Consider the following 26,094-nt stretch of genomic DNA (forward strand, 5'->3'; position numbering starts at 1 on the left):
TTTTCTAAACACTTAATGTGGTGTAACTCATTTTGTCCTCTCAGCAACCTAGGAGATAGGGGTCTCCTTTGTGACAGATGAGGAAGCAGGAACTTGGCCAAGGTGACAGATTAGGATGCAGTAGAACTGGGATCTAAATAAAGCCTGGCAGTAAGTGAATAATTTCTGTGTCACACTGGTTTTGGTGGTGTTGTTTACACATACATGCCTCTTCATTAAATACTTGTATGTTTTCTTTTTCCTTTTAAATAGACTTTAATTTTTGGAGCAGTTTTAGGTTCACAGCAAGACAGAAGAGAGTACAGAGTTCCCATATACCATTTACCCTCTATAAGCACAGCCTCTCCCAAATCAACATAATGCTCCAGAGTGGAACATTTCTTACAACTGATGAACAGACACTGACATATCATTATCACCCAAGTCCATAGTTTACATTAGGGTTTACGCTTGGTGGTGTACATTCTATTGCATCTATGGACTTGGACAAAGGTATCCACCACTGTGGTGTCAACAGAAGAGTTGCACTGCCCTAAAAATCCTCTGTGCTCCACATTCTTCTGTCCTGTCGCCCCTGGCAACCACGGACTTTTTACTGTCTGCATACTTCTGCCTTTCCCTGAAGGTCACGTAGTTGGAAGCATACAGTATGTGGCCTTTCCAGAGTGGCTTCTTTCACTTAATAACATGCATTTGTTTCCTCCATGTCTTTTCACGGCTTGATAGCTCATTTCTTTTTGACACTGAATAATATTCCATTGTATGGATGTACCACAGTTTATTTATCCATTCACCTACTGGAGGACATCTTGGTTGCTTCCAAGTTCTGGCAGTTATGACTAGAGCTGCTTGAACATCTGTGTTCAGGTTTTGGTGAGGACCTAAGTTTTCAACTCATTTGGGTAAATCCTGAGGAACGTGATTGCTAGATCCCGTGCTAAGTGTATGTTTGGTTTTGTAAGAAACTGTGAAACTGTCTTCCAAAGTAGCTGTACCAATTTGAATTCCCACCAGCAATGAAAAGTTCTTGGACAGCACTTGATGTTGTCAGTGTTTGTTTTTTTTAAAGAATTTTTTAAAATAAATTTATTTATTTATCTAAAAAATTTTGGGCTGCGTTGGGTCTTCGCTGCTGTGCGTGGGCTTTCTCTAGTTGCGGCGGCGAGCGGGGGCTACTCTTCATTGCGGTGCGCGAGCTTCTCATTGCGGTGGCTTCTCCTGTTGTGGAGCACGGGCTCCAGGCGTGCAGGCTCAGTAGTTGTGGCTCACGGGCTTAGTTGCTCCGCGGCATGTGGGATCTTCGCAGACTAGGGCTCGAACCCATGCCCCCTGCATTGGCAGTCTGATTCTTAACCACTGCACCACCAAGGAAGTCCCTGTCAGTGTTTTAGAGTTTTGCCTTTTTGATAGGTGTGTAGTGGCATCTTATTCCTGTTTTAATTTGCAATTCCATAATGACATGTTGTGAAGCATCTTTTCATATGCTTATTTGCCATCTATATATCTTCTTTGGTGAGGTATGTGTTCAAGTGTTTGGCATTTTCTAATGGGGTTGTTTGTTTTCTTAGTGTTGAGTTTTAAGAGTTCTTTGTATATTTTGGATAACAGTCCTTTATCAGATATGTGTTTGGTAGATATTTTCTCCCAGTCTGTGGCTTGTCTCCTTATTCCCTTGACATTGTCTCTCACAGACCAGAAGCTTTTAATTTTAATGAAGCCTAGCCTATCAATAATTTCTTTCATGGGTCCTGTCTTTGGTGTTGTATCTAAAAGTCATCACCATGTCCAAGATCACCTAGATTTCCTCCTACGTTATTTTCTTGGAGCTTTATAGCTTTGCATTTTCCATTTAGGTCTATGATCCACTTTAATTTTTGTGAAGGGGGTAAGGTTTGTGCTTAGATTCTTTTTTTTTTTTTGGTCCTCCCTGTGGCTGTCCATTTGTTCTAGCACCATTTGTTGAAGACTATCTTTATGCCATTTGCATTGCCTTTGCTCCTTTGTCAGAAATCAGTAGACTATATTTATGTGTGTCTTTTTCTGGGCTTTATTCTGTTCCATGATCTATTTGCCTATTCTTGCACCCATATCACACTGTCTTGCTTACTGTAGCTTTATAGTAAGTCTTGAAGTCAGGTGGTCTCAGTCCTCCAACTTTGTTCCTCTCCTTCAATACTATGTTGGCTATACCAGGTTTTTTTGCCTCTCCATATAAACTTTAGGATCAGTTTGTCAAAATCCATAAAATAACTTGCTGACTTTTTTATTGGGATTGCATTGAATCTATAGATCAAGTTGGGAAGAACTGACATCTTGACAATATGGAATCTTCCTACCCATGAATATGGAATATCTCTGTATTTAGTTAGTTATTCTTAGATTTCTTTCATCAGAGTTTTGTAGCTTTCATCATACAGATCTTGTTCATATTTTGTTAGATTTATACCTAAGTATTTCACTTTGAAGGATCTAATATAAAGGGTATTGTATTTTTAATATCAAATTCCACTTGTTCATTGCTAGTATATAGGAAAGTTGTTGACTTTTGCTTATTAACTTTGTATCCTGCAACCTTGCTATATCATTTATTAGTTCCAGGAGTTTTTGTTGTTGTTATTGTTTTTTTTAATTTTTATTTTATATTAGAGTATAGTTGATTAACAATGTTGTGTTAGCTTCAGGTGTACAGCAAAGTGATTCAGTTATACATACACATGTATCTATTCATTTTCAAATTCTTTTCCCATTTTGTTGTTGTTATTGTTGTTGTTGTTGATTTGTCTGGATTTTCTACATAGACAAGCATGTCATCTGCAACCCAAAACAGTTTTATTTCTTCCTTCCCAATTGCCATAACTTCTTGTCTTATTGCATTGCTAGGACTCCCAGTGCGATAACTGAAAAAGAGTGTTGAGAGACAGCATTATTGCCTTGTTCCTGATCTTGGTGACAAAGCGTCTAGCTTCTCACCATTAAGTATGCTGTTGACTGTAGGCTTTTTGTAGATGTTCTTTATCAAGTTGAGGGAGTTTTCCTCTGTTCCTGGATTGATGAGAGTTTTTACCATGAATGAGTATTGCATTTTATCAAATGCTTTTTATCATCTTTTGATATGATCATGTGATTTTTCTTGTTTAGCCTGTTGATGTGACTGATTACAATAATTTAGTTCAAATACTGAACCAGCCTTGCCTATGTGAAATATATGCCACGTTGTGTAAAATTTTGGATGTATAATCCCACATAGTATATAATTCTTTTCATACACTGTTGGATTCAATTTGCTAATATTTTATGGAGGATTTTTGCATCTACGTCACAAGAGATATTGGTCTGCACTTTGTTTTCTTTTCTTGTAATGTCATTATCTGGTTCTGGTGTAAGGATAATGCTCATAGAGTGAGTTAGGAAGTATTCCCTTGGCTTCTATCTTCTGAAAGAGATGGTAGAGTATTGGTAGAATTTTCCCTTAAACCTTTGGTGGAATTTCCCAGTGAACCCATCTGGATCTGGTGCTTTCTGTTTTGGAAGGTTATTAATTATTGATTCAAGTACTTTAAGATTATAGGTCTATTCAAATTGTCTATTAGGTCTTATTTTTAAAAAAAAGATAATTTTATTGCTTTGAGTGGCATTAATAGATAGTCTTGCTATCTACTTGTTATCAGGAGGAATTCTTCTTATTTTATTTATTTATTTGTTTGTTTGTTTATTTATTTTTGGCTGTGTTGGGTCTTCGTTGCTGCACGCGGCTTTCTCTAGTTGCGGCGAGTGGGGGCTACTCTTCGTTGCGGTGTGCGGGCTTCTCATTGCGGTGGCTTCTCTTGTTGCGGAGCATGGGCTCTAGGCGCGTGAGTTTCAGTAGTTGTGGCACACGGGCTCAGTAGTTGTGGCTCACGGGCTCTAGAGCGCAGGCTCAGTAGTTGTGGTGCATGGGCTTAGTTGCTCCGCAGCATGTGGGATCTTCACAGACCAGGGATCAAACCCGTGTCCTGTATATTGGCAGGTGGATTCTTAACCACTGTGCCACCAGGGAAGTCCCTAGCAGGTCTTGAATATAGCTATAGGCACACTAACTAAACTTAAGCTGATTCAACTAGTTATAAAACCATGACAGCTGGCTTAGAATACATCAGAATCACTTTGGTGCTTTTCATAAATAAAGACTCTTACAAAATACATACACACACACAAACAAGATTTTGATTCAGTAGGTAAGAAGCCAGGAATCTAGACTTTAAAGAAACATTACCAGGTGATTCTGACTCTGATGCAGGTAGACTGTGGACCACACTCTGAGAAACAATGTTTGAGATTAGACAAGATTAGATTTGATCAATTTGTTTTCCCCCTCTTTTAATGTGCTAAAATGGACCAAAATTTATTCCTAAGAAAATACCTGGCTTTGCCTTGTAAGGGCTGGTTATCTTAACATCCATAAAAGGACTTCAGCACTAAATGGTGACTATTTGTGGCCTACATAGGAGAACTTAAATTTCCTCTTCACTGGAATGAATGAAGAGAAAAAACTCTCTGTGCTGGTCAGGAAAAGGTAGAGATGGGAAGCAGAAATAATGCAGTAGGTCATGCTTTAATCTGTAGATGAGGGACTTCCCTGGTGGTCCAGTGGTAAAGAATCTACCTTCCAATGCAGGGGATGCAGGTTCGATCCCTCGTCGGGGAACTAACATCCCACATGCTGTGGGGCAACTAAGCCCACGCACGCCGCAACTACTGAGCTCGTGCGCCTCAACTAGAGAGAGAAAAACCCGCACACCACAACTGGAGAGAAGCCCTCGCGCCACAACTAGACAGAAGCCTGCACGCTGCAAAGGAGAGCCCATGTGCTGCAACAAAAGATCCCACACGCCACAACTAAGACCCAATGCAGCCAAAAACAATAAAGAAAATAAATTAATTAAATAAATATTTTTTAAAAAGAGAAATGAAACACTTAAAAAAAAAATCTGTAGAGGAAGGCCAGCTATTACGATGCTGTAAAAGAGTCATATGTATTTAAGCTTAGTTATATATGTATTTAAGCCCTTAGTGATATATGTATTTAAGCCCTTTGGCTAGACCCAAAGACGCAGGTGTAATTTCCCAAAGCATTTGCCAGTGTGAAATGAAAACACATCTTTTTGCACTAGCCATTCTTAAAGTCGAGCCTTTCAGAGGCACCCTCCAGAGAAGAAACCGTTAATGAATGATTGCATTTGATGATTGGCAAGTGTTTTTCAGTAATTTTACATAAATTCTAACTACATTAAGAGGGAGAAAATGCCCCCATAACTTTGTATTTCATTTCTAACATAACTCACTGTTAACTAGGTAGTCTCCTTGATATTCTATGGAAACTATACTCCAGATTAAAGACTCTCTGAATTTATAAAACCACTATCCTGAAAACAAGTATAATTAGTTTGCTACACTGGTTCTTACTGTCTTGTCCTAGTTCTTATTCTTTCTATGTGCCCATATACCCCTGTACCATCTGTTCAATCATCCATTTTAGAAATCTGAGAAGCCAAGCTCACCACCTATGTTTCTTGAGCCATGTGCTCGTGGCTATTGGTATAACTTTGAAATTCCTCCAGGAAGCACCAGCTTTGGGGTACAAATGAGGATAGAGGAATGGCGATTATTTGAATTTCACTGATTGGTGCCTCTATCTCCATGAGGCAAGATCTTCAGCTTCCAAATGTCTTCTGGGATCACATTCTGACATAAATCTTCTGAAGTCCTTCTACTGTGGCCCCTTCGATGTCTGATGTCCACGAAGCACTCGACGGTGGCGCTTCGTTACTGCAGCTGACTTACATGAAAACACCGACATTCTCTGGCAGGGGTGCTTGCCTTCCAGGGCTTCAAACTCTGAATGAAAGCCCCAAAGGTGTCAGAAGGAAGCTCCATGCTCTTCAGTCCCCACTGTGCCAGAACGCTCTGTGTGGCCCACAGACGTGAAGAGATACGTCGCACCTTGCTTGTTCCCCGTGTGAGCTGTTTTTACTCACAACACTACTGACATCACACATGTGGAGGCGTTTCTTACACCAACCAATTCTTTCACCTGACACCAGTCCAGACACCAACTAAGGGTTCTACAGTTCAATTCAAGTCTGACACTAACTACCCAGAATTAGCACAGATCACGGGTCTCAGTCCTACAAAACTGCCCCCGCTTCAGACACCAGCTGCAAGTCCCAGGTCTCCAGCTACAAATCAGGTGTTCCCACGGGCCCCTCCTCAAGTTCGGTAATTTGCTAGAACAGCACACAGAACTTGGGAAAACAGTTTACTTATTGTTACTGGTTTAGTATAAAAGATACAACTCGGGAACAGCCAAACAGAAGAGATGCGTAGGGCCAGGATGGAAGAGGCAGCACGCGGTTCCATGCTCTCTCTGGATACACCCCCCCCTCAGCACCTTGATGTGTTCACCAGCCCTAAAACTCTCTGAACCCCTTCAGTTAGGGGTTTTTATGGAGGTTCCATTATGTAGTCATGACTGATTAAATCACTGGTCAATGGTGACTGATGAACCCAACTTTCAGCCTCCTCTCCTCCCTGGAGGTTGGGGGATGAGGTTGAAATCCTTTAATCACATAGTTGGTTTCTCAGGCAACCAGCCCCCATCCTCAAATTCTCTCGGTGGCCACCAGTGGAAGCTGATGGTATGTTTTCAAGAGGGACATGTGACATACAGTAAGAAATATATATTTGGTCTTTGTCCTCGGTTCCTGACACAGCTTCTAAAACTCTTGTAATTCACTGAGTGATTGGAGTCACGGGAGCATCTTTCGTTATTCACAACAATCCCCTTTCAACCATACTTGAATTTATGTTCATAAGATGACTTTTAATTTTGTATCTGTGTGAGATGATGGATGCTGACTAAACTTATTATGATAATCACTTCATAATACATGTAAATCAAATGCTGTAAATCTCAGACTTATACACTGCTGGATGTCAATTATATCTCAATAAAACTGGAAGGAAAAAAAAAGAGCCATTTTCAACATCTGTTTTTTACTGTCCTCAGCATGTAAGTCATGTTTAAAAGAAGAAGTAAAACAAGTACAGAAATAAGTACCATGTAATATAGAAGATAAAAGATATGCAGAAAAGAAACCATGAGAATTTTTGTTTGTTTTTTGTTTTTGTTTTTAACAGCTGCTCTCCTTTTGTTTTTCGTTTTTGTTTGTTTTTAATTTATTTTTGGTTGCGCTGGGTCTTCGTTGCTGTATGTAGGCTTTCCCTAGTTGCATCGAGCGGGGGGCTACTCTTCGTTGTGGTGCACGGGCTTCTCATGGCGGTGGCTTCTCTTGTTGCGGAGCACGGGCTATAGGCGCGTGGGCTTCAGTAGTTGTGGCATGCAGGCTCTAGAGCGCAGGCTCAGTAGTTGTGGCTCACGGGCTTAGCTGCTCCACAGCATGTGGGATCTTCTTGAACCAGGGATCAAACTTGTGTCTCCTGCATTGGCAGGTGGATTCTTAACCACTGTGCCACCAGGGAAGTCCCAAGAACTATGGGAAGTTAGAGAACACTTTAGACTACTTTCAGATGACCAAGATAATTTGGGATAGAGCAATTCTCTTACTTGAAGATATAGTCAAACTAAGATCGCACTGAGGGGAAAAATGGGATAGGAAATAAATATAATTAGGGAGGTGGGGTGCAGAGGAAAGTCTTTCTTGATCTTCTCTTCAAGATAAGAGCAAGTTTGGTCACTTTTTCTAATCTGCCTGTGTGTCATAAGTATTGTAGTGATCTTTGGGAATGAGAGCCTTTAGTGTAGAGCTAGTTCATAATTAAGCTGGCCATACTCATACTGTGCAGGGCTTATGTCCCAGTTTTCATAGGGAAGTCCCAGTTTACACATGTAGCTCCAAGTGATTATTAATCGTGCCCCCCTCACTCAAAGTAAATGTGGTTGCCCTAGCTTTAGATAAGAACAAAAATAATCCCTCACTAGACTCTGGTGCCCTCTTGTGATTAAAGCATAAAAAGTCATTACAGGGGCTTCCCTGGTGGCACAGTCATTAAGAATCTGCCTGCCAATGCAGGGGACCCAAGTTCAATCCCTGGTCCGGGAAGATCCCACATGCCACGGAGCAACTAAGCCCGTGCGCCACAACTACTGAGCCTGCGCTCTAGAGCCCGCGAGCCGCAACTACTGAGCCCGCATGCCTAGAGCCCGTACTCTGCAACAAGAGAAGCCACTTCAATGAGAAGCCTGCGCACCGCAACCAAGAGTAGCCCCTGCTCGCCGCAACTAGAGAAAGCCCACGCGCAGCAACGAAGACCCAGTGCAGCCAAAAATAAATAAAGAAATTAATTATTTTTAAAAAGTCATTACAGAAACAAAAGAGCTTCCCTTGAGGTTACGATGGGGAATTTCACATTCTGATATTGCTTATTCTGAAAGAAGAAACCACTGCAAAATGTGAACATCCCAAAGTGGACCATCTACTAACTTCCCTCCATATCTCAGCTTTGAATTTCAAGTCACCAGACTTTATCACTGACTACTCTCCACGGCTGCTGCTTTCTTTGGACTCCAGGACCTCTTCCCCCATTAATCAGTAACTGGCGCACTGTCACTCTCTCTAACACTACTTCTGTCTTACCTCTTGGTGAATTCAACATACTCCTAAGTGATTTTTCTAGCATGCTGGTCTCTGCCTACCTTGAACTTCTCTCCTCCAGTGTTCTTGTTCTCCACCCTGCTTCAGCTATACACCTCCAGGGCGTGCCATGGACACTGTCATTACCAATCTCATTTTATGCGTCTTGCTCTCTGACCACCATATCCCACCTTTCCACCTAGCTCCTTCTAGTAACCCAACTCTAAGAAAACCCCCATATTTCACTCTGCCTCATCCCTACTGGTATCTTTAATCTCCATACCAGCTGAAATTCCATGATCATTCATTATGATAATACCCTTGCAAACACCCTCAAGTCCCTTGTTCCTCTTTTGTGTTGCCACTTGCTTGGCAAAACCAGAATCTCTAGTTAAATTCAAACCTCCCCCACTCTGTGCCTGCATCCCTGCAGCTGAATGTGGGTGGAGAAAAACACATGAAAATTATGATTTGTCTGATTTTAAATTCATGATAATGAATCTTAATGCTGGGACTCTGAATGGACTCTAGCAACTCACACTCAGAGCCCATAGCTTCAGAGAACCTAGTAGCAGAAGGGGAAGTGGCACACACGACTCCGGCCTCCCAACTGCACTAGCGCCCATGGCCACAGGTAACTGGGCAGCGGCGGCAATGGGGCCTGGGACACTGTTCCTCCACTGGTTGAGGTACTCATGACCCCAGCCCTTGCGCCCATCATCTGCAGTGGTAGAGCCTGCGAACCTTACAACGCCAGACATGGTAGGGATGTCTGCTTGACCCCGGCTCCCCTCCCAATGTCTCCCTCCCCCCACTGTGGAGCCTGTGTCTCAAGGGATCCTGGATGCAAGAGCCCACCATCCCAGTGATAAGAGCAGTTCTGGCAGAAACAAGGCAATAGCCACCCCAGAGGAACAAGAAGTGACAACAAAGGCATGGAGCCACACCTCGTACAGAGACGGCTGAGGATGGAAAGTGCTACATCTCAACTGTGACCACAGGGAGCTCAAGTGAAAGAAACCATAAACTTGTATGATACCACCATCTACTGGAAAACAAAAGAAAGGACTCCAGCAGCTAACCTGTCATTTACCTTCAAATGCACCGGAAGAGGAATACTTCATCGAGCAACATGAAGAACCACAGTTAACACTGTACCACGAAAAAAAATGACAATTTTCCATAAACCAAGCTTAAAGTCATGAATATTGTGATCTAACTGATGGAGAATTTGAAATAGCTGTCTCGAAGAAACTCAACAAGGTACAAGAAAACTCAGAAAGGCAGTTTAATGAGCTCAGGAATAAAATTAATGAAGAGAACGAATACTTTACCAAAGAAACTGAACCTCTAAAAGAGAACCAAACAAATTCTGGAGCTGAAGAACACAATAAACAAGATGAAGAATATATTAGAAAGCATTGGAAATTGAGCAGATCATGTGGAAGAGGGAATTAGTGAGCTTAAAGATAGAAATCTGGAAATCATACAAGCAGAAGAAGAAAGAGAAATAAGATATAAAAATATTAGGAAATTCTTTGAGAGATATACAACTCTTTTGGAAAAGGCAACATTAGGATAATGGGCACCCCAGAAGGAGAAAAGAGAGAGAAGGGAGCAGAGAAATTATTTAAAGACGTAATAGGTGAGGACTTCCCAAACATGGTAAAGGAACTGGACATACAAATCTATGAAGCTAAGAAAATACCTGATTACCTCAATGCAAAAGACCTTCTTCAAGACACAATATATTAAAACTGTCAAAAGTCAATGATTTAAAAAAAAAAAGAATTTTAAGGACAACCAGGGAAAAAAGGATGGTAACCTACAAAGGAACCCCTATTATGCTATCAGCAGAACTCTCAGCAGAAAACCTACAGGCCAGGAAGGAGTGCAACGGCATTCTCAGATACTGAGAGATAAAAGCTGTCAGTCAAGAACACTCCACCCAGCACTTACCTTTCCTATATGAAGAAGAAATAATTTCCCAGACAAACAAATTTGATGGAGTTCATCATCAGTAGACTGCCTTACAAGAAATGTTGAAAGGAGCTTTTCTACCAGAAACAAAATGGCAGAAATATACAAAATTTTAAGCAAGGTGGTAAACAGAACCAGAAAATTGTAACTCTTTATCAGAAAAGGTTTTTAAACACTTAATTATGGTAAAATGGTTAAAGGGAGAAAAAAAGAAAGCAGAAAAATAACTAGCTATCTCAGTATGGTGACAAACACAACATAGAAAGCTAAAATTTGAAATAAAAAAAACATAAAGGTAAATGAAAACAAAATGCTATCAGCAGAAAAAGCACTGCTTTATCTATGAGACTTTTTATACAAACCTCAGGGTAACCACAAAACATAAACATAGAGCAGAGACATGAAACATAGAAAAAGAGAAAACTCAAGAAAAATAACATAGAAAACCACCCAACTAAAATGGCAGACAGAAACACAAGAAAAAAGAAACAATGGAGATATAGAGCAAACAGAAAATAGAAGATTAAATGGCAGTACTAACGCCTCATCTATCAATAATCACCCTAAATGTAAATAGATTGAATTCACTGATCAAAAGACACAGAATGGCTGGATAGATTTTAAAAAAAGACCCAAGTATATGTTGCCTCCAGGAGACACCTCAGGTCTAAAGACAAACACAGGCTAAAAGTGAGGGGATGGAAGATGATAGTTCAAGCCAATAGAAAGCAGGTATAAACATACTCACATCAGACAAAATAGACTTCAGGCCCAAAAGGTAATAAAAGACCAAAATGGACAGTATAAAGAAAACAATTCATCAAGAAGTCATAATAGTGATCAATATATATGTACCTAACACAGGAGCACCAAAATAGATTACAAAATTATTAACAGACCTAAAGGGAGAAATTGATCGCAACAAAATAATGTAGGAGACGTTAACACCCCACTTACATCAATGGATAGATTATCCAAACAGAAAGTCAACAAGGAAACAGCAGCCTTAAATGAAAATTTAGACCAGATGGATTTGATAGACTTGTACAGAACACTCCATCGAAATGCAGCAGAATGCACACTCTTCTCAAGTGCTCATGGAATGTTCTCAAAAATAGACCACATGTTGGGACACAAAATAAGTCTCAATAAACTCAAGAAGATCAAAATCACAGCAAACATCTTTTCTGATCACAATGGAATGAAACTAGAAATAAACTACAAGAAGAAATCTGGAAAAATCACAAGTATGTGGAGACTGAACAACATGCTACTGAACAATTATTGGGTCAACAACGAACTCAAGGAGAAATCAAAAATTACTTGAAGACAAATGAAAATGAAACTATGACAGACCAAAATCTATGGGATACAGCAAAAGTGGTGGTAAGCGGGAAGTTTATAGGAATACAGGCCTACCTCAAGAAACAAGAAAAATCTCAAACCACCTACCGTTACATGTAAAGAAACCAGAAAAAGAAGAGCAAATGAAGCCCAAAGTAGTAGAAGGAAGGAAATAATAAAAATCGGAGCAGAAATAAATGAAATAGAGACCAAAAAGATAACAGAAAAGATCAATGAAACTAAGAACTGATTCTCTGAAAAAAACAAACAAAATTGACAAACCATTATCTAGACTCACTAAGAAAAAGAGAGAGAAGGTTCTGGTAGATAAAATCAAAAGTGAAAGAGGAGAAATGACAACAGATACCATAGAAATGCAGAGGGTTATAAGAGAATATTATGAACAGCTATACCCCAACATATTGGACAACCCAGAAGAAATGGGACAAATTCTTAGAATCATACAAACTTCCAAGACTGAATCAGGAAGAAACAGAAAATCTGAATAGACTGATCACTAGTACAGAGATTGAAGCAGTAATCAAAACCTCCCCAAAACAAAAGTCCAGGACCAGGTGGCTTCACAGGCGAATTCTATCAAACATTCAAAGAAGATTTAATACCTATCTTTCTCAAAATAGTCCCAAAAATTGAAGAGAAGGGAACACTTCCTAACTTATGAGGCCATCGCCCTGATACCAAAACCAGACAAAGACAGCACAAAAAAAGAAAATTAAAGGCTAATATCCCTGATGAACACAGATGCAAAAATCCTCAACAAAATATTAGCAAACCAAATTCAACAATATATCAAATGGATCATACACCACGAGCAAGTGGGATTTATTCCAGGGACTCAAGGATGGTTCGACATTTGCAAATCAATGAATGTGATACACCACATTAACAAAATGAAGGATAAAACCCATATGATCATCTCAATAGATGCAGAAAAAGGTTTTGACAAGATTCAATACCCATTTATGATAAAAACTCTCAGTAAAATTGGTATAGTAGGGAGGGACATACCTCAACATAATGAAGGCCATACAGGACAAACCCACAGCTAGCATCATATTCAATGGTGAAAAATTGAAAGCTATCCCTCTAATATCAGAAACAAGAAAAGGATTCCCACTCTCACTGCTCCTATTCAACATAGTATTGAAAGTCACAGCTAGGGCAATTAGGCAAGAAAAAGAAATAAAAGGCATTCAATTTGGAAAGGAAGAAGTAAAACTGTCATTGCTTGCAGATGACATAATTTTATATAGGGAGAATTCTAAAAATATATGTGGAATATAAAAACTAATAAACAAACAAAGACAAGATAAATGAACAAACCAAACCAAACCAAACCAAAACCAAACCAACACATAGATACAGAGAACAGAGTAGTGGTTACCAGAGGGGAAAGGGTAGGGGGTGGAGGGTGAAATGGTTAAAGGGAATCAACTGTATACTGATGGACAGAAAATGAATTTTTGGTGGTGAGCACATTGTAAGGTACATAGAAGCAAAAATATAATGTTGTACACATGAAACTTTTATAATGTTATAAATCAATGTTAACTGAACTCAAAAAAAGAAAAGAAAAAAGAAAACTGAAGCAATTAAAAGAGACTTCTAGATTTCCTCCACCATATTTGCCAAATCTTTCAAATTGGAAGGCGATGTATGCAATATTTGTGCAACCCATTCATTTGATAACTTGTAAAGCTACCACTTTTGAGTGGAGCCAGGTACAAGAAAGCCCTCCAGGCTTCAAGAGAAGCTGCCCTGACACTTGGGCTCAAGACCTAGCAGGCTAAATGGTATTAGAAGTGTCTGTTGCAGAGAGAGATTCTATATACAGCTTTGACACAAGCTCAAGTAGGATTATCACTGCACAGACCTCTAGGGGTTTGGTAAGGCCAGAGCCTTCTCTGATGACAAATATTCTCTGCCTGAAAAGCAGCTCCTGGCTTGCTACTAGCCCTTGTGTTTGAGACTAAACACATGACCACATGACACCAAGTGACCGTGCAACCTGAATTTCCCATCATGAACCATAAAACTGGATGTACACAGCAACATTTTTATTGTAATAAGGAACCAGTATAAAGGAGACCGGGCCCCAGCAGGTCCAGAAGGCACAATTAATATGTATGACCAGTTGGCTCCAACTTCCAAGGTACCTTTTCCTATCACTTCTCTACATTTTCCTCAACCTGTACAAGTGTCCTCTTGGGGAATTCCCAGTGAACAGTTCACAGAAGGAATAAAGCACAAGTCAAGTCCTCAGATAGATCTGCAAATGATGCTACACTGACTAAAGTGGATGTCCACTGTACTATAACCCACTCAGGCATGACCACAGAGGACCATGCTGAATGAAGCCCTCCAAGTGGACAGAACTTTGAGGGATATATCTGGTTATTTATTTCATGGCCTGGGGTACAAAGATCTATAATGATTCATGGGCAGGGGCTACTGGATTGGCCAGCTGGTTGGGGACTTAGAAAGGCCTAAATGAAAACTTGGTGACAAGATGGACCACGTATGGGCCTTCTGGAGTAGACACAAAGTGTGAGAATATTTGTATGTCATGTATATACCCAGTAGAGGGTATCCATGATGGTGGGAGCTGTCAAAAACTCAGATGATCAAGAGGATCCATTTTGTGAATGTCAGGAAGCCCCCTTCTCCAGGCATCCCAGGGCTTGCTCAATGGGTCCATATACAAAGTAGCCATGGTAGCATAGAAGAAAGTGTATGCTAATAACATGGTGTTTGCTTCCCTAAGTGGCTATGACTACTGCTGTAACTGTGCCCAATCTGCCAACAGCCAAAGCCAGTACTAAGTCGCTGATATGGCACCACTGTCCAGGGTGACAGGTGGCTATCTAGTAGCAGCTGATTAGGGTGGACTCCTTCCACCCTAAAGGGAACAGCTCCTTACGCTCTCACGGATGGCTACATCTTCTGGGTAGAAGTCTACTTTCCCTGCCTGCAGAGCCTTCTGCCAACACTGCCATCATGAAGTTACAGAATGTCTCATCCATTGTCATGGTATACCACACAATACTGTCTTTGACCATGGGAAGATGTGTGGTCAGAGAGGTTTGGAAATAGGTTTATGCTCTAAAAATCCACTACATACCCCATCGTGCAGAAGTAGCTGGCTTGATAGAACAGTGAACTGGCATGTTGAAGGCTCGATTATAGTGCCAGCTGGGACACCAGGCAAGGTTGGGATGCTGACCTACAGCATATGGTACATGCCTTAAACCAGCAGCCAATAGAGCACAGAGCCAGAATGTGAGGCTGTGGGGAACACAGAGAGGAATAGTTCCTCCATCCACACCGGCTGCCTAGGTGCTTCTCTAACATGCTAGACATAAGCCTGCCTCCCTTTCCTTGACCTAAATGCTTTCCTCTGCTCTATTTAAAATTGTAAAACCTCCCTTTGCCTTCTTGACTACCCCTTCCTTTACTATGTGTTTCCTCTAGCACTTCTCACCCTCTAACATGCTATACTATATAGATTTAGTTACTGTTTATTATCTGTCTTCTCCCACTAGGTGAGCTTTACAAGAGCCGGGTTCTATTTCATTCACTGTTCTATCCCCCATGCCTAAGACTGTGCCTGACACATAGTAGGTGCTCAATACATATTTCTAGACCGACTTACATGAATATCATTAAAGTTCTCGGAGAAGAGTAAACAAATGTCTCTAGTCTACTATCTTTATCTACATAAGAGACTGGTTGGCAGGTTTTTTTCTGTGAAAGGCTAGATAGTAAATATTTTAGGCTGTGGGCCATGCCCTTGCTGTTGCAACCACTCCACTCTGGCATTGTAGCATGAAAGCAGTCACAGATAGCAGGTATATGATGGGTAATGCATGGAGATGAAAGAGGGGAATTATTGAAGTCCTGGGAATTGGGAGGGTGAGAAGGAAGTTCATATGCAGAGTCAGTAAAGGGAAATACTCTACACAAATACGTTTGATTGATTTCTTCTTCACTCCTCTCACTCCACCATCACAGCTAATACAACTGAAGTTAAATTTTCGGTTTGACTTTTAACTTTTGACTATTTTACATTTAAAACTCCCATGGACAATGTAAGTTGATGTAGCCACTATGGAAAACAGTATGGAGGTTCCTCAAAAAACTGAAAATAGAGTTACCATATGATCCAGCAATCCCACTCCTGGGCATACATCCAGACAAAACTATAATTCAAAAAGATGCATGCACTCCTATGTTCACAGCAGCACTATTCACAATAGCCAAGACATGGAAACAGCCTAAATGTCCATCGACAGGTGAATGGATAAAGAAGATGTGGCACATATATACAATGGAATACTACTCAGCCATAAAAAAGAATGAAACAATGCCATTTGCAGCTACATGGATGGACCTAGAGATTATCATACTAAGTGAAGTTAAGTTAGAAAGAGAAAGAAAAATACCACGTGATATCACTTATATGTGGAATCTAAAATATGACACAAATGAACTTACCTACGAAACAGAAACAGACTCACAGACACAGAGAACAGACTTGTCATTGCCAAGGGGGGTGGAGGTTGGGGAGGGATGGAGTGGGAGTTTGGGGTTAGTAGATGCAAACTATTATATGTAGAATGGATAAATAAGGTTCTACTGTAGAGCACAGGGAACTATATTCAATATCCTGGGATAAACCATAATGGAAAAAAATATAGAAAAAAATGTTTGTGTATATATATGTATGTATAACTGAATCGTTTTGCTGTACAGCAGAAATTAACGCAACATTGTACATCAACTTCAATATACTTCAATTAAAAAAAAAAAAAACCTCCCACAGAGTACATTTATTAATACAACCTCCAGTTAGAGCCCTTTTTTCTCACTAAGCTATTTTTATTAGTTTATTCAACAGTTGGGGAGTGAAAAAAGTGTTCTCTACCGTTCTAGGTTCTTCTAGCTGGTCTAGGAATTAAATTGCCATGAGACAGATTAACAGGAAAAAAAAAATTTAATTATGTACATACAGGACCTCTAAAAGAATATGAGGCCCAAGGACAAGTTAGGCAATTGAGGCTTATACGCCATCTGAGATAAGGAAAAGGGGGTAGGGACTTCAAAGGGGAGGAAGGCAATTCACATGGAGATGGAAAAGCAAATGTTTGGTAACCAAATGTTTGCTATTCTGTGCACAGACAATGAGATGCAGAGAAAACTTTGGTCTCCAGACCCTGCCAGCTTCCCCCTACCCCACCTAGTCCCTATTCTTTATAGATATCTCGGGTGGTACTGCTCTTCCTGGACCAGGCCCTTTATCTAAATTCTTTTAGGCAGTTAAGGGGGAGGTAAAAAGAAAGACTTCCTGAGCCTTTTATTTCTTAAAAACAATCAGCCCAAAATAATTCTCAAGCCGCGGAGACACATTTCAGGGTAGGAGGTTTTGTTCCCCTAAACCACAAATATTTATTGAGCGTCTACTATGAGCCAAGAACTAAGCATTAGGATACACCTTGTAATAACAAAGACCCCATCCTCAGGAAGCTTACATTCTAATGAAGCCAGATGATAAATATGTATATAAATGTATTAATAAGGTCATTTCGGATAGTGATACGTCCTACAAGGAAGTCACATAAAGTAATGGGAGGTTTCCTTGAGGAGATACCATTTTAGCTGAAAATTGAAAAATAAGTAAGAACCAGCCATGCAAAGACCTGAGGGTAGGAGGGTTTTTTTCCTTTTATTGAGGTAAAATATCTATAACACAAAATTCACCATTTTTAAGGGTAGAGTTTTGTGACATTAAGTACATTCACATTGTTGTGCAACCATCACCACCAATCCATCTCCAGGACTTTTTTCATTTTCCCACACTGAAACTCTGTCCCCGTTAGGCAGTAACTGCTCACTTCACTCTCCTACTGGTGGCAGCTACCATTCTACTTGCTGTTTCTATGAATGTGACCACTACAGGTACCGCATGTAAGTGAAATCATACAATATTTGTCGTTTTAAAATAAATAAATTTATTTATTTTCCTCCGTGTTGGGTCTTCATTGCTGCGCGGGCTTTCTCTAGTTTCGGCAAGCAGGGGCTCCTCTTCATTGCGGTGCTCGGGCTTCTCACTGCGGTGGCTTCTCTTGTTGCGGAGCACGGGCTCTAGGCGCACGGGCTTCAGTAGTCGTGGCATGCGAGCTCAGTATTTGTGGCTGGCGGGCTCTAGAGTACAGGCTCAGTAGTTGTGTTGCATGGGCTTAGTTGCCCCACGGCATGTGGGATCGTCCCGGACCAGGGCTCGAACCCATGTCCCCTGCACTGGCAGGTGGATTCCTAACCACTGCGCCACCAGGGAAGTCCCACAATATCTGTCCTTTGATAGCTGGTATATTTCACTTAGCACAATGTCATCATGATTCATCTATGCTGTAGAATGTGTCAAAATTTTTAAGGCAGAAATACTATTCCATTGTATGCATATACCACACTTTGTGGTATTCATCTGTCAATGGACGCTTGGTTTGCTTCCACCTTTTGACTATGGTGAATAATGCTACTATGAATACGGGTGTACAACTATCTGTTTGAGTGCCCTCCTTCAATTCTTTTGGTATATACCCAGAAGTGCAATTGCTGGATCATATGGGAACTCTGTTTAATTTGAGACGCCAAACTGTTTTCCATAGCAGCTACACCATTTTACAGTCCTACTAGCAAAGCACAAAGGTTCCAGTTTCTCCACATCTATGCCAATACTTGCTGTTTTCCTTTTTTTTTTTTTAAATTAGGGCCATCCTAGTGGGTATGAAGTGATATCTCGTGGTTTTGACTTACATTTCTCTAATGATTAGTGGTGTTGAACATCTTTTCATGTGCTTATTGGCCATTTGTATATCTTCTTTGGAGAAATGTCTATTCGCATCCTTTACCCTTTTTTAATTGGGTTGTTTGGCTTTTATTGCTACTGAGCTGTAAGAGTTCTTTATATCCTAGATATTAACCCCTCATCAGATATACGATTTGCAAATATTTTCTGCCATTCTGTGGGTTGTCTTTTTACTCTCTTAATAATGTCTTTTGATGAATAAAACTTTAAAATTTTGATGAAGTCCAATTTATCTAGTTTTTTGTTTGTTGCCTGTGCTTTTGGTGTCATATTCAAGAAATCACTGCCAATCCAATGTCATGAGCTCTTCTCCTATGTCCTCATCTAAGAATTTTACACTTTTAGCTCTTAACGTTTGGGGTCTTTGATCCATTTTAACTTAATTTTTGTATATGGTATAAGATAAGGGTCTAACTTAATTCTTTTGCATGTGGATATCCAGTTTTCCCAGCACCGTTTGTTGAAAAGGCTGTCTTTTCCCCACTGAATGGTCTTAGTACCTCTGCAGAAAATCATTTGACCCTATATATGAGAGTTTATTTCTGGGATCTCTTTTCTGTTCCATTGGTCTGTATGTCTTTATGCCAATACCACAGTTTCAATTACTGTAGCTTTGCTGAGGGTAGAGGATTTTTTGTTTGTTTTTTGGGGGCTGCACCACATGGCTTATAGGATCCTAGTTCCCTGACCAGGGATTGAACCAGTGCCCCGGGAATTGAGAGCGCCAAGTCCTAATCACTGGACTGCCAGGGAATTCCCGAGGGTAGAGTTTTAAATCAGAGGTCACAGCAATTCCAAAGAACTAGAGCAGGGAATTGGCAAACTTTTTTCTGTAAAAGGACAGACAGTAAACATTTTGGGTTTCACAGGCCATGTGGTCTCTGTCACAGTTACTCTACCCTGCTACTGTAGCACTAAAGTAGCCATAGACAATACGTAATCAAATGGGTGTGGCTGTGTTCTAATAAAACTTTATAAAAATAAGTGGTAAGAGATTCTCAAAATCGTTAACCATCAGGGAAATGCAAAGCAAAACCACAATGAGCTATCACCTCACACCTGTCACAAGTAACAATAGTTGGTGAGGATGTGGAGAAAAGGGAACCTTCCTTCACTGTTGGTGGGAATGTAAATTGGTGCAGTCACTGTGGAAAACAGTATAGAGAGTTCTCAAAAAACTAAGATAGAACTATCAGGTCTTCCCTGGTGGCGCAGTGGTTAAGAATCCGCCTGCCAATGCAGGGGACACAGGTTCGAGCCCTGGTCTGGGAAGATCCCACATGCCACGGAGCAACTAGGCCCGTGAGCCACAACTACTGAGCCTGCGCGTCTGGAGCCTGTGCTCCGCAACAAGAGAGGCCGCGACAGTGAGAGGCCTGCGCACCGCGATGAAGAGTGGCCCCGCTCGCCGCAACTGGAGAAAGCCCTCGCACAGAAACGAAGACCCAACACAGCCAAAAGTAAATATAAAATAAATTAAAAAATTAAAGAAACATTAAAAAAAAATAGAACTATCGTATGACCCAGCAATTCCACTGATGGGTATATATCCAAAAAAACCCAAAAACCCTAATCGAAAACGATACATGCACCCCAGTGTTCATAGCAGCATTATGTACAATTGCCAGCGTATAGAAGCAACCTAAGTGTCCATCAACAGATGGATGGAAAAAGAAGATGTGGTGTATATATGTACCATGGAATAGTATTCAGACATTAAAAAGGATGAAATTTTGCCATTTGCATCAACATGGATGGACTTGGAGGGCATTTTGCTAAGTGAAATAAGTCAGACAGAGAAAGACAAATACTATATCATTTATCTGTGGAATCTAAACAATACAACAAACTAGTGAATATAACAAAAAAGAAGTAGACTAACAGGTATAGAGAACAAGCTAGTGGTTACCAGTGGGGAGAGGGAAGGGGGGCAATATAGGAGGAGGGGGATTACAAAAAGGGGGGTTATTATGGGATATATGAAATCATCTGTGTGAAACTTTCGAAAACCGTGAAGCACTATAGAATTTAAAGAATATTTCATTCAATAAAAAAAAATAGGTGGCAAGACAAATTTGCCCCAAGGACAGTAGTTTGATACCCTCTGGACTGGCGATCACCGTTGGGCGTTTTCAAAGGCCTTAAGGAAGGCCAGTGTGATAAGAACAAAGATGAGAGAGAAGGGAGATGAGGCTGGAGAGATATACAGGGGCCAGATCACATAGACGCTTGTTGACCACAAGGAGGATGTGATTTATTCTCCCTCATCCATTCACTTACTGAACATCCATCAAAGACCTACTAGGAGTTAGGGGCTGGGACTACATAGAAGTTAGGCTCAGTCCTCAGCCTCCTGGAGCTTCGATGGAGAGAAGACGCAAAAGCGAAGGAGTTTTAACACAGTATCACATTTCCTTTCTGAGTCATGGCATACGCTCCATTCCATCACCTGAACCATGGGATTCCTGCTCTGAGCTTTACTCTACTGCCTTCGTTTGAGGCTTTATTAATTCTCTCCATGATGGTTGCAACAGTCTATTTAAACAGCTCTCTGCCTGTAGTCTAACCTTTTCCCAAACTGGCCTCCATACTGAAGCAGGAGACATTTCTAAAATGCAATTCTGATGGCACTCCCCAGCTTCAAACTACACTGATGGCTTTCATCACTGTCAGAGTCAAGTTCAAGCTTTTAAGATGATATGTAAAGCCTTGCGTGATCGGGCCCTTGCCAACTTCTCATCATCATCTGCTCTCCATCCCCTCAGTGGGAAGTGCTAGCTGACAGCTCAGGACATCTACTTATACACACGTAAGAACATGTTTAACTCATGATGAAGTCCTGGGGTAACATCTACATCGAAGAACAGCATTTGATACCTGCTCACGCAATATCTTCTTGCTGTCGGTGTTTCTGCTATAAAGTATAATTATGAATTGAGCAAGACTTAGAAATAATAAGAGCGAACACATACAGAGATAGTCTGTGCCTGGCACTGTTAAGTCATGTAATCCTCACAACCACCATATGAGGTAGGTGGTATCATTGTGTCCATATTACAGATTAGGAAACTGAGGCACAGAATGGTTAAGTCCCCCAGGATCACACAGCTTCTAAGTGTGATGACATTAACATTCAAACCCAGGAATTCTGACTCTATAATCTCTGTGGTTAAGCACACAAAGCCTCCTCACTAAACCACAAATATGTTATTTAAAAATACTGACCGAAGCTATGCCTGTAGTCTAAAAGCATGGTCTCTGGATGGTAGCATTAAAATCACCTGGGAGCTATTAGACATGCGAATTCTCAGGCCTGGGCCCTGACCTACTGAATCAGATCTCTGAAGTTAGGGCCCAGGAATCTGAGTTTTAACAAGCTCCCCAGGTGATTTTCAATCACAATAAAGTTTGAGAAGCCCTGCTCTAAAATGTTTATTCCTAGGGAGTAGAGGTGCTAATGGATGCAAAGGTTATGACAAACGTGGATAATTTTGACGAAAGAAGTAGAAACAGGATTCTTTTTAATGCACAAAGGTTTCAAATTTTGACATGAAAAGCAAACAAATCCTAGCAGAGAGCAAAAACGGTTGTCGTAGGTTTTGAGAGGATGCTTGACAGGATGAAGGAAAGTACAGGACAAACCTGAACTTACAGCAAACGGGCAAGTTTAAATCCAACACACCTACTAACCAGCCGTGTGACTTTTCAGAAATTGCTTAACTGGAGCCTCAGTTTCTTCACTGACAGGTAAAAATAATAATCCCCTTGACGTGTATGTACCCCATGACGGTTGTGAAAAATCAAGCAGGGTAAGATATGTGACAATGCTTTGTATGGAAGGATAGCGTGCTGATCAAGTTGCATTTTCTGCTGTATCTGTTTACAAAAGAATAAACGCATTTTCCCTTCTACTCAGGAAATGGATAGGATTTTGAGTCACCTGCAGTGACTGAAGAGATCCCTACTTTCTTTAGTGAAGGTTGCAGGAGATACACAGGCGGAATGAGGGGTTGCTCCGGGCTTGGAAAGACAGGGAAGTGGCCTCACCTGAGAGAATGGGGCCAAAGTGCTGACAGATGGTGGTGAGGACTATGATTATAGGTCTCTAAACTCATCTGTAGCTTTACAATTTCTCCCCCCATAAAAGTTCATGAAAACTTAGCTTAGGCTGATACTCAGCCCTGCGCACTTCTTACCGCCTGTCAGTGGTCTGCTGTGGTGTGGGCTGTTTACAGCAGCTTCTGTTCTGATTAGTCAGTGTTTGTGCCACGTAAGTTGTTAAATTTTTAAGTAACACCCCCATTATGCTCCATAATGGAAAGGAATGTTATTTGATGTTTATTTCAAACAAAAGCAACTCCCCTCGGTCTGGGATGGTTTAATGGATTCATACTGAGCCTCACCAGGCCTGTTCATGCCACTGACCTTTGATTCCATTGACTGTCCTTGACTCAATGACAAATAGTTCCAGCATGTTCATTAAAACAATGCAATTTTTAATTTACCTATTCTGTCTCAAGCACATTTTTCTAGCTGAGGAAGACGCAAGCTACTGCTCTAGAAAAACTCCCATGCATGTGAGGGAAAAAATTCTATTATCAGGCTGGGGTTTCTTGTGTTCACTTTGCACACCTGACTTTCCTGGCCACAACTTGCCTTTCTTTCCCTTTTCTTCTCCCGTTGTTTGTTCCTCCCCTCAAGGAGGCACAGAATAGGTACCCTCCCTGTTATTCATTGTTTTCCCTCATGGCTTGTGGCTTTCGGATTAAAAGCAACTTTCTGATAAATATGTATCATTTAGGACAGGGAGCTGCTCAATTTAAAGAGGAACACTCACACGAGAAGAGAAAACATATCAATCATATTCCATACTCCAGCTGACTTTAAACCGCTTCACAGATTCGCACGCTGTACAATCTTCACCTCCGAATGGGAGGAGGAAGACACCAGTTATTTTTCTAGATGTGTGATTTTCAACTGAAGCTGAAACGTTCAAATGACCACTAGCTACCCCAGTTAAGGCATGATGTGGATACTTATTCCCCAAAACTGCAAAAATATTTCTGGCTCTGCTCAGAGTGGCCCATGCGATCTAAGGAGTAGACCAACATCCTCTCTCGCTTGTGGTGGCGTGGCTTACCGCATCTAGGAACTATTTAACACAACCCCCCAAACTCTGAGCCTGTCCATCAAAGCAGGTACAACCTGGGCACAATGGTGTCTGACTTTCCTCCCAGGCGCTCTACACAAATCATGTGCTCAGCCAAATACCTTCATTCTGCCAGCAACTCCCAACCCCTTTCCCCCAAAAGCAATAAACCAAGAGGGTGTCAGCCGTGGTTACTCGTGTTTCATGGACCAGCAGGTCACCTGGGAACCTGGGAACTGAGGTCACCTGGGAACTTGTCAGATATGCAGAATCTCAGGCCCACTGAATTCTGCTGCTTTTTAACAAGATCTCCAGGTGATTCATACACACATTCAAGTAGGAGAAGTACTGGTTTCATTGACACACTTGTTAAAAGCACATACCAAAAAAGAATCAAGATTCTCCACTCAGTATGAACATGTGAAAAAAACAAAAACAAACAACTCACCTCAGTTATGATCTGTGATGTTGGAAGGAAAGCACCTTGGTAGGGAGGCAGTGGTGATACTGAGAAGATTTCGACTCTTGTTGGCTTTCCCACAGAGACTTCAACCAAGATCCACGTCTATTAAAGTCCAGGAGCTTCCCTTCCTGCCAGCTCTCAAGGTGCAAGAGAAAGTATCAGAGAGGGAACTTACCAGCCCCTGGCTACGTCTTGCAACTACCAGAAAGACTGAGGCTTTCCAAATAAGCTAGCCGTGGGATACTGTCTGGTTCTCCAATCTCGAGTTCCTTTTTTCTCCACTGTTAGGTGGTTATTAACCGCATTTCCTTCTCGATCACTGGGATTCAAACTGACAACCTAAAGCCTCTAACCAGCCTGGGATCCTTTTCCGATGTTCCTGGCAAGGGGATAGGAAAAGGAAGAAATTCACGTGTCAGAGAGATATTTTTTTCTCTTTTTCTTTGTGCAAGAGAATCCTGAGGACAGTATCTCCGACACTAATGGCAACTTTAGCAAGGATAAAAACCGATTCTAGCAAATAGTTTTGCTCTGTGTAAACTTCCTGTCTTTTGCTAGACGTGACGTAACGGGTCTCCTTTCATAAGCTCTGTCTTCTAGCACAAGAATACAAGCAGGAAGATAACACAGATTTGGAAAGGAAGTGAAAGAAACCAAAACACAGACAGCATTAGGTTTCAGTGCAAAGGCCCACTAGAGATTTGAAGAGAGGAGCTATATTTGGAACACACTATCCTTCTAATGTTCTTTTCTAAACCAGAAGTATAACAGGAAGTTAAGGTTGTATTAATAGGCATTTCATATTCTGAAAACATGAAGGATGTCAAGTGACAAAATATGACACATACTAAGAGCTTCTGGCTCCACTCTTCACTGCCTGTGACCAGTTTAATCCAAGGTTTCTCAACATAAAATGGTGGTAACAATAATGCTTTCCTTAGAGAGCTGGCATAACAATATCATGAGATACGTGAAATGCCGATTACTGAACTTGCCTTGCTGGAAGTCCTCTTTATAGTTAAGTCACTATCCTGATTTTCCTCTCTACTGTGCATACCTAAGCACAGCTCAGGCAGTCAATAAATATTTATTGAAATGAAATGCAAGTTTAAAAAATCTTGATGTTGTTAAGAAATTCCATCTATTTCTTTTTTTCTTTTCTTTTTCAAATTTATTTATTTATATTTAAAATTTTTTTTGGCTGCATTGGGTCATCGTTGCTGTGTGCAGGCTTTCTCTAGTTGCGGCGAGCGGGGGCTACTCTTCGTTGTGGTGCGTGGGCTTCTCATTGCGGTGGCTTCTCTTGTTGCGGAGCACGGGCTCTAGGGCATATGGGCTTCTGTAGCTGTGGTGCATGGGCTTAGTTGCTCTGCGGCATGTGGGATCTTCCCGGAACAGGGCTTGAACCCGTGTCCCCTGCATTGGCAGGTGGATTCTTAACCACTGTGCCACCAGGGAAGTCCCATCTATTTCTTTTCATCATTTTTATTGTGGTAAAATACATATAACATAAAATTTTAGTCATTTTTAAGTGTTTGATTCAGTGGCATTAATTACATTCACAATGTTATGTAACCATCACCATTATCCATTTCCAAAACTTTTTCATCACCCGAAACAGAAACTCTGATCATTAAGAAAT

At 40.9% G+C, this 26,094-nt stretch overlaps 1 protein-coding gene across 7 annotated transcripts in view; it reads right to left on the bottom strand.

Annotated features, from left to right (window-relative positions):
- ABCG2 (ATP binding cassette subfamily G member 2 (Junior blood group)) overlaps nt 1–26,094 on the bottom strand; it is a 157,053-nt gene that overhangs the window by 120,371 nt on the left and 10,588 nt on the right. Inside the window, exon 2 of one of the 7 annotated variants that reach the window (XM_059922388.1) lies at nt 24,628–24,831. The exons of 5 other annotated variants lie outside the window; for them this stretch is intronic. The gene's annotated coding sequence lies outside the window, so the exon portion shown is untranslated. Of the gene's footprint in view, nt 1–24,437; nt 24,832–26,094 lie in introns of all 7 variants that reach the window. One more of the 7 variants, XM_059922387.1, reaches the window with a different exon arrangement.

Source organism: Balaenoptera ricei, chromosome 5 (assembly GCF_028023285.1).
Source record: "Balaenoptera ricei isolate mBalRic1 chromosome 5, mBalRic1.hap2, whole genome shotgun sequence".
Classification (NCBI taxonomy): domain Eukaryota; kingdom Metazoa; phylum Chordata; class Mammalia; order Artiodactyla; family Balaenopteridae; genus Balaenoptera; species Balaenoptera ricei.